This window comes from Leptidea sinapis, chromosome 21 (genome assembly GCF_905404315.1).
Source record: "Leptidea sinapis chromosome 21, ilLepSina1.1, whole genome shotgun sequence".
NCBI lineage: Eukaryota > Metazoa > Arthropoda > Insecta > Lepidoptera > Pieridae > Leptidea > Leptidea sinapis.
In genome coordinates this window covers 12,915,559-12,922,914 of record NC_066285.1, presented here as the reverse complement: position 1 = coordinate 12,922,914, position 7,356 = coordinate 12,915,559, and positions in this window count along the sequence as shown.

Sequence of the window (7,356 nt, the reverse complement as noted above, 5' to 3'; positions counted from 1 at the left end):
AGCATGTTGGCACTTAGCATAAAAGGCTATCCGCTAAGTTCATGACTGATAACGCTCCATCAACCAGTGGACCAGTAAAAACTTCCTGTTCTATGAATGGACCTAATCAAATACTGTTTAAACTGTACCGAGTTGTTCTATAGTATTTGACCAAAATAAAAGGTCTCGTTACCAAATAAACTTGTGCAATTCATACGTGGTGGAAGTGAAACCTTCAAAAATGATGAAGAATTTTAGTATAAAATTGATGAAAAAACTACAGACGTATAATACGTACATGTATACAAAACACCAAAATTAAAACAACCAAAATTAAGTCAACACTAAAATTATAATAATTTTAGGATATGCATTGTGCATGAACCTCTTAACTGCATAATATGAAGTCCTGGTACATGTTGCTAGGATGATACATGATTTCAACCGCTATGAGAGACATTATCACCATAGTGTGTTTTCGTCAGTCTGTCATCTAGATGCATTCCCAAGTACTGAGCATCCGCTTGAGGAATCTCGTTATACAGTTGAACTGGAGGACATGTTTGCTTGTGAAGTTTACATGGGCAGACTTGTTTTGGTTTGCTTTTATTTTCCAATTATGGAGCCACATTTCCATATTCGACAGTTGTGAATGGAGGTTAGGTGAGCCCTGTACTGGGTCATCTAATTAGACTGGCATCAGTATAGGTTGCAGCTATGTTTGTGGCATGCATGGGTAGGTCAAGAGTAAACACAAGGTAAAGGACTGGATAAGGTACCTACATTTTAGATGTATTGTTATTAAATTTAATTTCAAAGCATGTGTTATGTTCTACACCCCACGCTTTTGTTTATAATGAAATATATTTTTTTACACTATTTTCAATTTAAATTTATTAAAATTTATTTTCTATTTTTTTGTTTAATTTTATATAAAGCGTGTTTTTTATTTTTTTTAAAACTATTACTTATTTTTAATTTTTTAGTTAAATTTTTTAGATTGAATGTAGGGATTTTAATATCTGCGAATAAAAATATTTTAGTTAATTGGAACATCACTTAATTCAGCGCCATCTATTCGCTTCTAAACGAATTAGATACTATAAGTTTGTGGAACTGTCTTGACATGTCGCGCGGTTCTTAGTGATTTATTTATTCTAAAATTATATAAATTGTCAAAAATCTTATTTTACATATTGAATAATGGAATAATCTTGTCAAATTAGTGTAATGTCATCGGTCCTCGATAAATCTTCAAAGTTTGAACGAAATCTAGCCGTTTAAAGTGGGTCAAAATCGCGCCCAAAGAAGTCGGTTACAAACATACAAACATACAGGTGAAGCTAATAAAAAGCGTGTAAAAAATACTATAAGGAAGAAAACGTTCAATAACTCTCGCTGAAACTATACTAAAGTTTACAACTTACAAGTAGGTGTAGTTTACAACTTACTCTCTGACAGGTAGGTGACAGGAAGCAACTGTATACCGAATTGACTAACAACATGCCACTTAACGCTGAACCTAAGCGTCATTCCGTAAAAACCTACTTGGCTATTTTGAAGATGCCATCGCATTACCGTCGGGAAACTGTACAAACACTACTTGGCACCTTATATCCAGTCAAAGTCTGAACTACACAAAATGTATGTAGACTTTACATAATCAACACCTGATTTAGTTGCTTCAAGTAAACTCTTTAATGTTGATTTTGAAGAAGTAAACATGAGGCTGTTTCAACCAAAGAAAAGAGCATGTGATTTTTGTAGCTCATACAAGGAGTGTAATGTGAATAATGTGAGGGTGAAGCTTACGAAAAACACGTTCAAACTAAAGACAAGGCGTGCGCAGAGAAAACCCGCGATACTGCTGACCAAAATGATATTCACGAAGCGTCCTTACATAAACAATGAATTCAAGCTCTAAAAGTTGATCTTTGTTTATTCATTATTACATTATGAAATATTTGGTATTTACATGGCTTTTAACTAACACAATTCATATATTGGATGCAACACCTTACAAACTAATTTGTTTTGGATATTACAGCCATTGTAAAATACTCTATTGAATGAAAAGAGAGGCCGTTGATTTTCTTGTATGTTCTTCTCATGAGCTCTACTTTTTCCCAACATAGGGTAGACGTAGGTTCAGTAATTCAAAAAATATTTATAGTGGCGATTTAAAAGCGCTTTATTTAAGTCTAATTGAATGAAGTTTATTTGACTTTGACCTGCGAGCCGCCAAGCGATGCCCCTCTTTAAAAGCCAGTGCACTTTCTAATCTAGGTACCGATGAAGTAACTTGTTATTGGTTTCACGAAACTACGTGTTACCTGAAAGCAACAACCTATGTGTCGTTTTTTGCAGATTAACGAATTTATTAGAGTGTAGGCCAGAAGATGCTATCATTTGGGGCGATGGATGCACAACTCAAAATAGAAATAGTGTTCTTTCGAACACCCTCCTCGTGTTAGAAAATAGTGACAAAGGGTCATACTCAATTGAAGGTGGACTCTATTCACTCCATCATTGAGCGAAAAAAAAATCGATATATTTTTACCGTTACAATACGCAGCGATTACTTATAAAGCCAGAAAACTACTTTTTCCGTACACAGTTGTACAGCCAAACCACACTTTCTACAAAGATTCAGCGCCAAAAAGTTTCAAATATACGATTCTATGGGACCTTGACGTGGAGTAGGTGACGGCTGTTGTTGATCTACGTGTCATAACATATAATCCTGATGGAACAATTGAATACAAAAACTCCTTAAAAGATATTTTTATCCGTTTACATAGGACCTAGGATCATAGCATAAAAAAAGCGCGTACACATTTCTTAAAGGCCAGCAACGCTCCTGTCATTCCTCTTTTTTTTATGACAATTTCTCTGGTGTTGCAAGAGAATGTTGGCGGCGGTGATCATTAAATTTAACACGTGACCCGTTTTCTCGTTTGTCCGCCGTTTCCATAAAAAAATCTTATTCATTGTCTGGCGTTCAAAATTACCAATACCTACAAGAAACTTAATAATACTATATAAACTGTCATACAGTTTAGACAAAGATTTCTATGCGTTTTAAGATAATTTACCTTTTATGAGATATATAGTAGTTTAGTACTATTTAATACTTTTGAGAGTTCTTAACCTAATTCTGATAACTTTGAGACTGAATTAGTTCCTAAATTAGATACCTATGTTAAGATTGGTAAAAAACGTTAAATAATGATAAAATAGTTTTTGCAGCCTCCTGTAAAACTGTTTTCAAAACCCAATCTAGGTCTGTAAAATTCCCAATGTAAGTTACGAAGTATGCGACTATCAACGACGCAATGATGTAATTTATTACAAGCAAGATATCATGTATATCTATTTGATTAAATAACTACTGTCCGTGTCTAATGTGGATTTAAGTATGCTAAGTGTTGCTGAAAGTACCAATCATTGTTATGAAATATAAGCGTTGTTTAAAGACATTCATCCACCTTTTCGAGATTGTATATTGATATATTTTTGCTAATGACACCTTTTTTACAAAAATCATTCTATTAATATTTGATCTCAGTCTATTAATATTTAAATTTCGCTTAAATTATGACCCGACTTTTTTAATCTCCAAATCCTAAATCATATCTTGAAATCTGCAACACGGTTCTAGGAACAGATTTATTTTATTATTTTGTTTTCAGACAGGATATCTTTTTGAATCCTTTCCTACAGTGCTTTGATCGTCTTCTTAGTAGTCATTTTCGTCACAGGCAAAGGTTTCATTGTTCCTATCTACAGCCCGGTACACGAACGTTCGACTAATGCCAAGCGGAAAAAAAGGTTCAAAAATTCCATTTGATTTTATTCCTACCATTAGACTTCACAACTATTCGGTTATCTTTATCACCTGAATCTATTAAATTTGACAAGAATATTTTAACACAGATTGCCGCATGGAAATGAGAAAACACTGAGTGGGGAATAGAGACAGATAGGTACTCACGTAGAAAATGAATATTCATAAGTCAAGTGGGATATTTGAGACAATGACACGTGACATGTTCAAACACAATATTAATATTTATATGAAATAACACTAAATAATAATATATTAAAGCAAGCGGGTGCGACGAATTTTATTTAACTTTGTTTTGTTTGTTCTTTGTTTTCTTTATTTCTTTCTTAGTTATACTTCTAGTTATACTTCTTATAGTGGAATGGCTATAATTCGAAACTCCCTAAGTGAAAATCATAAGTAAATCAAAAAAAATGCTATTCCTTGCCTGAACCCGAATTCGCTGTAGATATTTCCAATTTGTATTGACACACATTTACGTAAATTATCTTGCCCCAAACTAGGAATAGCCTGTACGTACTATGTATGTACTATGGGTACAAGACAACGATATATTCAATATGATACACTTACTTAAATATACATAAATACATACATATATTAACATCTATGACTCCGAAACAAACATCGATATTCAACATATCTGGATGCACTGCTGTGTCCCCGCTTAGTCGAGCAAAAACAAGCGATGGCCGTACAACTCTTTTCTCGAAGCAGTTCAGGCCATTTTCGAGTCCCTATGACTTCGGGTGTGGATAAAACTAGAAGCAGAAGAGAAGCAGTGGAATAAAACTAGTATTTTCAGTAACCAAGCAGGCTTTGTATTAACACGGTTTATTTAAAATTTCATTCAATTTGAACCAGTAGATTAAAAATAATAACAGTTAAAGTTTCTTAATTTCGTCACTCACCGACTAACTGACTGATCGTTTATCAAAAGTTTAAGGCACTTCTAAAAAACATAGAAGCTTCAAATTTAAAATACAATAAGTATACTAACTTAATACTACTCGTAATATTAAGTGTATAAATCGAGGAAAATCCAGTTAGCTCTAGATAAACTATCTGAATTAATAACTTTGTAAACTAATATATGGAAATGGGCGTACAAAGTTATTTATGCAGTTGGTGTGTTGAAAGTTATGTGGCACTTTCGACAGTCACAAGTCTTAAAAGGAAAAAAGTTGAACAAACAGACTACAAAAAGAAATGAGATACCATCAAAAACATCCCTTATAAGAAAAACCCCACTCCCACCGTAAAAAGTCGTGAGATCCATGTAATAATACCAAATCGGTCAATTTATTTAGTCCCTACTTAAGGGTCCTTCTGTCTTATGTTATGTAATTAGCTAACCTAACAACATCTTATGGGAACCATGTGGATACTCCTGATAGGGAGAAGGAGGAGGAATATTCACTCACCAGGTTCAAACGCTGTTGAGACAACAACATGTAACAACAACATGTGTAACTGGGACCATCTTACGCGAAAAGGCAGAAAATTTTCAAATTTACTGGGATCGTTCTTTTCGTACCAGCCACGGTTGATTGATTTATTAATTGTAATTTATTTGTTGATTAATTTTAAGAACCTCATAACATTTAGGCATAAATTTTGTGGCGAAGTCCAAGTGTCAATAGCGAGACATGTCATGAGAATTGAGTTGCAGAGTTTATTTGAGGATTATTAACCAAAAGATTATACTTTCGACGATACTGGTCTTTTTTACAACAGCTTAACATCTTGCAACAGCCTGGTAAAACAGTTATTTAAAATAATGAAGATTGCTGGCAACAAACGACACGTTCTGAAATACCTACTTAAAACATTAGTTAATGGAAAGGCTAAAAACCTCGTGGTTTTTCTGGTTGTAAATGTCTTACACTAGACTACATGGGGCACACTAAGAGTTCTGCACTTCTAGCTAATCGGGACTATTTGAATTTCGAATCTTATACTTTTTGAAACGTTGCTACCTTCTCAGTAATAAAAAAAATGGCGGGAAATCATTTGTGAATTGATTTTTATCACACATCAAAGTTCTACGTACGCAACGAAAATGGAAGTAGAAGTGTCGAAAAGGTTTTAGAGCGATGGTTTTTTATGATTTTTACTCTCTCTACGCAAGACTGCTTCGCTCGTCTTCAAAATGCTTTTGGGAGAGAAGCGCCTTGCTTGAGCACTGTGGGCGATGTATTGCTGAATTTGAGAGAGGTAGGGTTTCTTTACATGACGAATTTCGTGAAGCCTTCAACTGCCGTCACGAAATTCGAACGAAAATACGACCACGGACATTGTAATGCTGTTTATGACATTGTCACAGGAGACGAAACGTGGATTTATTATTTTGAACCCGAAAAAATACAGCAACCTTGTGAATGGGTGTTTGAAAATGAGAACAGGCCAACAAAAGTGAGGCAGGCGAGAAACGTTGGTAAAATAATGGTCGCATTTTTTTTCTCAGCTACGAGTCCCATCTGAATAATTCCACTTAAAGATCAAACGAGTATTAATGCCGAGTGGTAGTTTACCATTTGTTTATCCAGGGTGTTAAAAAAGTTCGCGGAAGACGACCAAAAAGCAGCGTTCTCCTACATCATGACAATGCTTCTTCACACACGGCCAACAAAACTGAGTCATTTTAGCTTCCGAAAAAGTACAACTCGTCACCCATTCTGCACATAATCCCGACAGGGTGCTAGCCCTGTGATTTCTGTATTTTCCCCAAAATCAAAGATGTATGAGAGGTTTCACATTTAACAATTCCGAAGAGGCAGTAATAGCGTTCAATCATCACGTAGAAAACATGCCTTCAGATCAGTGGTGCTCCTGTTTGAAAAAATGGTTCGATCGCATGAAAAAATGTTTAAAATGTAAAGAAGAGTATTTTGAAAAGCAATGAACATAATATTTTAGTTATAACATGTTGTTTTTTTAAGTTACGCAAAACTTTTAGTGCGACCTACGTATCTTATATCTTTAAACGTGCAATTCTTGTATATATATATATATAATCTGAATCTCGGAAACGGCTCCAACAATTTTCATAAAATTAAGTATGCAGGGGATTTCGGGGGTGATAAATCGATCTAGCTAGGTTTCAATTTAAAAAAAATGGTTTTATCCATGTTTGAATGAGAAACAGCTACAATAACATTAGAATAAAAAGGTAAATCTCGCCACTATATACAAGACTATTATAGCTCAGATGGGACATTGGGTGATCTGGAAAGCAGAAGACCCCGGTTCGAATCCAGAAGTCCTATTAGTTTTTTTTTTGTTCAAGTTTTGTACATTCTTAAAAATCCGAGCAAGACTCGGTCGTCCGGATATTTATTCTAATAAGAAAAAACCAGGTTGACACCCGAAATAATCATTAAAGTCGACAAGAAAATGATTAAGGAGAAACAAACAATATTATACTTTTCATTGACAACTGTACAGTAATTCACAATACCGCCATTTCGTTTCGTTACAATGCAACCAAATGCTGGAATAATGTTCTACCTCCTCTTCGTGAATTACAA